Raw genomic sequence first — 9534 nt, 5'->3', positions numbered from 1 at the left:
TCCTCTTGTGAAATGACGCGACCCCTGCAAAGTTGTCAGAAGAAGGTATTAACGTACCGTGTACGTAGTGGGCCCTCCGTGAATAGTGATTACTGTACCCCGACCGCTAGCTCGGTGTTGGGCGCTACGCTAGGTGCTCAAGATATGCACAGTGTAGCATGCAGCGAAAATGTCTAATTAAACGTATGGCCAGAGTTGTTTCAGCTGGATCTGTCGCCGGCACTTCGAGAAATACATGACATTTGGGACATAACAATATGGTAGCGTAGATGGTGATACTTGGTTTTATCAAGATAAATGCTAATTTTCTCTGCCTCTTTCTACTAGCGTGACAGAGACTTGACCAAACTTCAGACAGTTCCCTCTGAATCCTCTTTGTACTAGGTCACATTGGGCCCAATCCTAGCCTGCGGAGCCCTAGTTTTAGCAAGAGTCCTGCTAAGTCAGTTTAGGTAGAAATCCCATTCTTGGTATGTGATCAGTTTCCTTATCCCCTACTCTTGATGTCTACGTCCTTGGCCTGCCTTTGGCAAGAATCCCCAACTTTGCTGTCTCCTTTTGCTAATTTTCCATCCCCTGATCCCCTTACTCTGTTGCTGTAAATTCCCAGCTGTCTTTGCTGTATTGGGAGTTGAGTTCAATTTTACTGAAGCCTCTCTCCCCTGTTGCAGTAGTACTAAATAAAATATTTTATTACTTTTAACTAGTGCCTTAATTTATTTAACTTTATTTTTTGAGAGCTGTATGAGCTATTGCAATATATTGAAAAATATGAAAGTTTTCACAATTCATTTAATCAAGCTAAAGTAACCCTGATAGCATCACAGTAAGTAAAACATATGTCACTACAGCAAGACATAATACCTTGAACCACTTTCTCTGCCACTACAGGTCATTCTTACATTAGAAACTATGTGAACGTATTCATTGTAGTTGTTCTGATAGAGAAACAGTCTTTCATGAAACTCACAACATAGAGTGTGCAATTTCCAAACAAGTAGGCAGAGGGTATGGGATAGGGGAGAGGGAGGACAAAAAAATAAAGTAAAATAAAATAAACCACATATGCAAAAAAAAAAAAAAGAACCAAAAATTTTACAAATAACAGGTACATAAGGAGATGGTAGCAATAAATCCATGTCTAGCAGTAATCACTAGATATGCACATGAACTGAACTTTCCAATTTAAAGAAAAATATCGTAAGACTAGATTTCTAGAAACATAGCTATATGCTAAAACAAGGATACACACATCTTAAAAGTCGAATGTTGGAAAAAGATACACCTTGCAAATATTAACCAAGTGGCTACATTTAAATAAAAAATAACATGTTAAGAAAAAATACCACTAGAAATAGGAAAGGTAATTACATAACTATAAAAAGTTAATTCATCAAGAAAAAAATTAATAAACTCATTTTAACAATGTAGCTTCAAAGTATATAAAGCAAAAATTGACAGGAGAATAAACAAATCAATTACAGAGGTATTTTAAACCCGTCTTTATCAGTAACTGGTAGAAAAGCTGACCCCTTCCCCCAAAATGTCACTAAAGATACGGAATTTTTTTTTTAAGATTTTATTTATTTATTTATTTATTTATTTATTTATTTATTTGACAGAGAGAGAGACAGCCAGCGAGAGAGGGAACACAAACAGGGGCAGTGGGAGAGGAAGAAGCAGGCTCCCAGCAGAGGAGCCCGATGCGGGGCTCGATCCCAGAATGCTGGGATCACGCCCTGAGCCGAAGGCAGACGCTTAATGACTGCGTCACCCAGGTGCCCCAAAGATACGGAATTTCTGAAGAGCAAAATGAACAACTTTGATTTAATGAATAGACATATAGAATACTGCATTCAAAAATTAATGAAAACACGTTTTTATCACACATTTTTTTAAGTGACCTCATGCTAGGTTATGAAGTACTCTCAAACATTTCAAAGAATTGGTATCGTAAAAGCCACATAATTTCACAACAATGCCAATTAGATTTTTTTTTTTAAGATTTATTTATTTGAGAGAGAGCATACAAGCGGGGCAAGGGGCATAAGGAGAGGGAGAGAATCTCAAGCAGGCTCCAACTCCCCTTTGAGCACGCAGAGCCTGATGGGAGGCTCAATCCCATGAGCCTGAGATCGTGACCTGAGCAGCAATCAGCAGTTGGCTGCTTAACTGACTGAGCCACCCAGGCGTACCCCATTCAGACATTTTTAAAAAGAATAGAAACTTCTTTAAAAATTTAGGTGAAGGGAATATTTAGAGATTGGGCCAGTCATGCTAACATGACTTTCTTTCTTCTACCACACTGTCATCGGACTCCTGATTTTTTTCAACTGCCCCTCGTTGCAGCAAGTACCTCCTTGGACCCAGGGCTGCCTTTCCCTCCTCAAATTATCATCCCTGTTTCTTTAACTCACTCTGCCTGGATCCACTCCTCACTGCATCCTCGAAGCTCCGAAGGCTCTGAGCTGGGGCGGCCATGGGGCTCCTGTCACTTGGTTCCTGCCTCCAGACACTGTTCTGTACTCCTGTTGTTAAGTTTCATGTCTTTCATCTGGCTTTTTACTCATTTGGTACTAAAGTCTGGATCTTGTGCTTTCATCACAGGCAGAAGGGGAAGCTTGGGATCCTTTATTACTTTAAAATGACATGATTCTAGCTTCTTAGAATGTTAGATTATTTTCAATACTGTGATTTCCCATATTTTAATAGATTCACAGGTAAGACATTAGTAGATTGCCTCATGTTAAAATAACTTTTATTTCTTTAACTAGGCGACTCCACTGAGATATTAAAAATCTTTTTTTTTAAGCTTGAGTATAGCTGACACAATGTTACATTAGTCTCGGGTGTATAACATAGTGATTTGACAAGTTTTTACACTTGTTCACCACAACTGTTCACCACTAGTGTAGCTACCATCTGTCACCACTTAATGGTATTACTTATCCTTGAGTATATGCCTTATGCTGTGCCATTTATTTGTTCCTGTGACTTATTCATTCCATAACTGGAAGACAGTTTCTTCCACTCCCCTTTACCCATTTTGCCCATCTCTCCACTCCCCTCCCCATCAGTTTGTTCTCTATATTTATATTTATAGGTCTGATTCTGCTTTTTGTTTGCTTATTCATGTGATTTTGGTTTTGCTTTTTTTAGATTCCACATACAAGTGAAATCATATGATATTTGTCTTTCTCGATCTGACTTAAGGAACCTTTGTGCGCCATTGGTGGGAATGTAAATTGGTGCAGCCACCGTGGAAAACAGTATGGAAGTTCCACAAAAATTAAAAATAGAAATACCGTATGATCCAATATTTCCACTACTCGGTATTTACCCAAACAAAACCACTAAATTGAAAAGATATATGCACCCCTATGTTTATTGCAGCATTATTTACAAGAGCCAAGCTATGGAAACATCCCAAGTGTCCATCATTGATAGATGAGTGGGTAAGGAAGAGGTGATATATATTACAATGGATTATTACTCATCCATAAAGAAGGATGAGATCATGCCGTTTGTGACAGCATGGACGGACCTAGGGCATTATGCTAACTGAAAAATTAAAAATCTTAAGGCAGCAAAGGAAGAAAAGGAAACTCCGGTACAAGAGCAGCCTTCTGGTCACAACAATCGAACAGCCACTTTTCTTTTTCTCTGTATTTCCCACCCAGCCTTAGGACCTTCACCAGCCCTAAGTTCCTGTCCTGGCCCACAGGGCAGCTCTGTGGATGACAGGCATGACTCTGGGTACTTAGAGCCCTGTCATTGCCCACAGAATGCTGGTGAGTGGAAGGTAAATGAGGCCCCTTACAAGGGCAGATATCACATTCCCTAAAACAAAGTAAGAGCCCTTCCAGGCCAGGAATTCCTTCATTAAAATCCTTTTGTTCAGTCAGTTTTCAGATTTTTTCATTCATGAACTTGAATAACATCCAGACACATAGATGCTTCCTGAGAGGTTTATGAGTATGGGGATTGGACATTACTTTGCCCAGTGATGCTGGTTCCTGACCTTCCCATTTAAGGATTTCTCATCTCCCACCAGCAGACATAAAGGCATGTGTGGGCCTTATCAGCAGAGAAGGAGAGTCTCTGAAAACCACTCACATATCAGGAGTGAGCCATGCCAGGGTTCATCAACATTTCTCTGTCCCTTCCAAACCAGGCCTTGGAGAGACCAGGGAATCCAGAGTTTCCTGCAGGAATGGGGAATCCTTGGAAATGAGTTTCATCTTGAGTCAAGGAGGAAGAATCACATTCTGACAAGGACAGTTGCTTTGTGCCCAAGCCCAGGGCCATAAAGAAGAGCTGGGAACAATGTCACTCAATGCTGATGAGTTTGCAGGACTGCCATTGGACTGACTATACATTTGGCCAACAAGTGAACCCTGGCCTGTCCTTATGGCGAAGCCTTGCAGTAGATGCTGGGCCAGAACTGGGAGGAACATATCTCCTCAGGTAGGTCTCTTCTGCATTCGACTTTATGACCCTTAAGTGACCAACATGGGCTGGCCCAGCCACCACACTGTGCCCTGAGCAGGGTGGAGAGTTATGAGACCAGCTTCTGCCCAGGGTCCCATCTGCATGAGACTGGAAAGGACTTAACACTCTGAGCTTGTCCCTGCCTCTCTTTCCTGGTTGTTCCTCGACAACTGGGGCCCAAAGCAATGGTGCCATGGGAGTCCGCTGCCAGCCTGTTCAGAGTGGCCGTGGCCCCTGTGGGAGCCAAGTCCTGAGGGAGTGATCCAGGGACAGAGGTCTGGGCCGCCTAACCCAGCCCTGAAAGTGTCTGTTCCATATAGCTCTTCCATGTGCACACGGCCATGTCCCACTTCCCAGGACCAGCTCCACGGTTGGCCCTTTTACATTCCTGAGGGTCAGTCTGGGGTCCCTCCCACAATAAACTATATTGAGGACACCCAAGTACTGGGATGGATCTGGGAACCTTGGGTCCTGGCTGGTCACATCTATACCCATCTTCTGTACTTCTGCTTGGAGACCTCAGACCCCAGCAGCAGTGGTGGAGCCCGTCTGACTCTGAACCAGATCTAGGACTTAAAGATAAGACTTCATGTCATTTAAACCTGGATCCCACTTCTGTTTGAAAGACGAGGGTTGCACTCATTGAACTGCAATATCAGAGGCTTAACATTGTGTTGGGTAGAGTTCACTAAAATAATCTAGCCAGTTGTTAAAAAAAAATAAACCAGCAAATAGAAATAAAGATCTTGTGGGGGTGGTAAGTACTCAGATTTGCCACAATATTATCTACAATATTGCCACATATTAAATACAATGTCAGGTTTCCAACAAAAATTATGAGATACTCAAGGAAACAGGAAAGGATGAGCTGTATACTGGAAAATAAGCAGGCACCAGAAACTGCCTGTTAATAGATGTTAGATTAAACATACAAAGACCCAAAAAGCTGGAAAGTGCAATCGAAATGAAAAATTTACTGGAGGATCTTAACAGATTTAAACTAGTAGAAGAAAGAATTAGCAAACTTGAAAATAGATTGATGGATAGAAATTATATAATCTGAAAAAGAGAGAGAAGAAAGAATAAAGGAAAATGAAAGGAGACCCAGGGAAAATGTGGGGCATGATTAAGCACACTCACATATGTATAATGGCAGTACCAGGGGAGAGAAGGGAGCAAAAAAATATTTTCAGGAAATAGTGACTGAAAATATCCAAAATTTATTGAAAAACAATAACACACAGAGTCAGGAAGCTCAACAAACTTCAAGTAAAATAAACTCAAAGATATCCACAATTAGATACATCTTATTAAAAATACAAAGAGCCAAAACCAAAGAGAAATCTTGAATACAGCAGAAGAATAATCACTCATCACCTAGAAGGGAAACTTAGTAAGAATAACATCTGTCTTCTTATCAGAAACAATGGAGCTACAAAGCAGTAGACTAACATATCCAAAGAGCTCAAAGGGAAAAATCTGTCAAACAAGAACCACACATTCAGCAAAGCTATCTTTAAAGAATGAAGACAAAATAAAGACAACCCCAGATAAACAAAACCCATCTTGCAAAACATTACAGGAAGTTTTTCAGATGATAATTCAAATTGGCATGATAAAACAGAATGCTGGGAAAGGTAATTGTGTAATTATTAAAGATAGTACATATGCATATTTCTTATCCTTTTCTTAACTGATTTAAAAAGTTTATATAAAACAATATGACATAATGTGGGGCGCCTGGGTGGCACAGCGGTTAAGCATCTGCCTTCGGCTCAGGGTGTGATCCCGGCGTGATGGGATCGAGCCCCACATCAGGCTCTTCCGCTATGAGCCTGCTTCTTCCTCTCCCACTCCCCCTGCTTGTGTTCCCTCTCTCACTGGCTGTCTCTATCTCTGTCTAATAAATAAATAAAATCTTTAAACAAAACAAAACAATATGACATAATGTATTGTCAGACCTAACATTTAGAAATATATGTTTGTTAGTAATCTCATCACAAAGAAGGTAGGTAGAAGGAAAGATTTTGGGGGCTAAGAAAATTACTCAATATAGTAACTGAAATCCACAGAAACAAATGAAGAAAACCAGAAATGGTAAATAATGAGGTTAATATAAAAACTATAAATATTTACTTGTTCTCCTTTCTTTTCGCAGCTTCTTCAAAAGTCATAACATTACATAATAACCATAACAATGTACTTGTTGGGTTTGTAACACTTATAGATGTGGTATATATAACAATAATACCACAAAAAGGAAATAGTTATATAGCAGTAATGTTTCTATATCTCACTGGAATTAAGTTACGGTAAATCTGAAGCTGATTTTAGTAAGTTAAGATGTAGAAGGTAAGTCTAGAGGAAACACTAAAGAAACAACACTAAAAATTATAGTGAAAATATCATAGAAATTAAAATGTTTTTTGTAAAATTTCCACCTACCGTAAAAGAGAAATAGAAGAACAAAAAAATATATAAGGCATATAGAAAACAAAAGCTAAAATGCAGTTGTAAATGAAATTATGTCAATAAAAGCCTTAAATGTGAATGGATTACAACACATTCAAAAGGTGAGATTGGGTGCCTGGGTGGCCCAGTCGGATAGACATCTGCCTTCAGCTTAGGTCAAGATCTCAGGGTCCTGGGATCAAATCCCACATCAGGCTCCCTGCTCCATGGGGAGTCTGCTTTTCCTTCTACCTTTCCCCCTGCTCATGATCTGTCTCTCAAACAAATAATTTTTTTTAAAAAAATCTAAAAAAAAGGGGGGGGCGGAGATTGTCAGTCTAGATTAAAAAAAAAAAAGATTGAACCATATGCTGTCTATAGAAGACACATTAGAGACACATTAGATTCAAAGATACAAATAGAAAATAAAAGGATGAATAAATATAGTTCATGCAATTACACTAAAGCTGGAGTAGCTATACTGATAAAAGACAAGATAGACTTCAAAACACAAAATGTTGGGGCACCTGGGTGGCTCAGTCAGTTAAGTCTTCACCTCTTGATTTCGGCTCAGGTCAAGACCTCGGGGTTGTGAGATGTGCCCCTCATTGGGCTCTGCACTGGGCGTGGATCCTGCTTAAGATTTTCTCTTTCCTTCTCCCTCTGCCTCTTCCCCTTCTCTCTCTCTCCCTCTCCCTGCCCCGAAAAAAAATGTTTCTAGAGATGAAGAAGTACATTTTATAATGATAAAAAAGCCACTCCGTTAAGAATACATAATAATTCAAGGGGTGGACCATTCTGCATTCCTCTCAGTAAAGTGTGACTGTTCTAGTTGTACTGTATCCTTGTCTACACTTGGCATTGTCAGTCTTCTAAATTTTAGGCATTCTGGGTGTGTGTGTGTGTGTGTGTGTGTGTGTGTGTGTGTGTGTGTGTTGGTGTCTTATTGTGGTTATAATTTCATTTCCCCCATAATCAGTTTTGAATAGCTTTTTATGTGCTTAATTGACATTTGTGTATCTTCTTAAGTGAAGGGTCAGATCCTTTAGGGGGGCCTATTTGTCTATGAATGTTCTTTATATATTCTGCATTAAAGCCCTTAATCAGAAAAGAAGGTATAATAATTAAAAGCATATATACACTTAATAACAGAGCACCAAAAACATTAAGCAAAAACTGACAGAAAAGGGGGCACCTGGGTGGCTTAGTCAGTTAAGCGTCCAACTCTTGATTTTGGCTCAGGTCATGATCTTGGGGTCATGGGATTGAGCCCTGCTTTGGGCTTCACGCTCAGTGGGGAGTCTGCTTGAGATTTAAATAAATAAATCTATAAATATGTATGGTTGCTTAGGATTGGGGGTTATAGAAGGGAATGGGACAGGGGCGCCTAGGTGGCACAGCGGTTAAGCGTCTGCCTTCGGCTCAGGGCATGATTCCGGAGTTATGGGATCGAGCCCCACATCAGGCTCTTCTGCTATGAGCCTGCTTCTTCCTTTCCCACTCCCCCTGCTTGTGTTCCCTCTCTCGCTGGCTGTCTCTATCTCTGTCGAATAAATAAATAAAATCTTTAAAAAAAAAAAAAAAAGAAGGGAATGGGACAGTGCTAGCTGGAGGTTTTGTTTTGTTGAGGTGATGAAAATGTTCTAAATCTGCTTGTGGTGATGGTTGCACATACCTATGAATATACTCACAACCAGTCCTTTGGGCAAGCCTCCAGAAAGCAAGACCACTGACCGCACAGTTCATTTTTCTCTTTCCCTCTGAGGGAGAAGCTGAGAGTTGGGAGTTTTCTCCTGAATGGGCTTTGCTGGGCCAGGCAAGGGGAGTGGCTGGGGTTGGTAAAATGTCACCAGTTTCACCATCCACCCCAATGCATCTCTTATTGGCTTTGCACTCACCGGGGGTACTGCAACGTCTTAACTGCTTTCTGGAGTTCTCAAAAGCAGTTTGTTCCATAGCTTCTTGTTAGTCAAAGTCTCTGTGGGAGAATGAAGGCCTGGGCCTTTCCAGTCTGCTATTTTGCTGATGTCATTCCTCTGCGTTCATAGTTCTTCTATTATGTTGTACCTCTGAGGTTTCTGATAAGAAGTCTGTTTTCATTTGACTTTTTTCCCTCTATACCTAAGGTGTTATTTTTCACTCTAACCTCTTTGAAGATTTTTTCTTTGACTTTTGTTTTCAGAAGTTTAACTATGATGTGTTTTGGTGTAGATTTCTTTGGTTTTATGCTTTTTTTGGGTCAACTCAGCTTCTTGACTCTGTAGGTTTATGTCTCTTGATAAGCATAGGAATTTTCAGCTAAAAATGCTTCAAAGACTTTGCAGGCCAATCCTCTTTCTCCCATCCTTTCTGAAATCCAATGATATGTTACATCTTTTGTTATAGTCCCACAGAACCTGAGGCTCTCTTCATATATATTTTCAGTCTATCTTCTCTCCTTAAGATTGAGTAATTTTTATTGTTTTATCTTCCAGTCCATAGATAACTATTCTCTTTACCCACTTCTGCTCTTGAGCCCATACAGTAAGCTTGAAATTTTTCACTTACTATATGTGTTCAATTCTAAAATTTCCATTTGTTATTTCTTCTTTT

At 40.0% G+C, this 9534-nt stretch overlaps 1 long non-coding RNA gene across 1 annotated transcript in view; it reads left to right on the top strand.

The window, feature by feature from the left end:
* The window catches only part of LOC123790478 (uncharacterized), a 53275-nt gene that overhangs the window by 23507 nt on the left and 20234 nt on the right, over window positions 1-9534 (top strand). The gene's annotated exons all lie outside the window — the stretch shown is intronic.

This window comes from Ursus americanus, chromosome 5, assembly GCF_024610735.1.
Source record: "Ursus americanus isolate L20-20 chromosome 5, mUrsAme1.1.p, whole genome shotgun sequence".
NCBI classification, from domain to species: domain Eukaryota; kingdom Metazoa; phylum Chordata; class Mammalia; order Carnivora; family Ursidae; genus Ursus; species Ursus americanus.
Note: the sequence above shows the minus strand (reverse complement) of the source record. Positions and strands in the feature narration are given on the sequence as shown.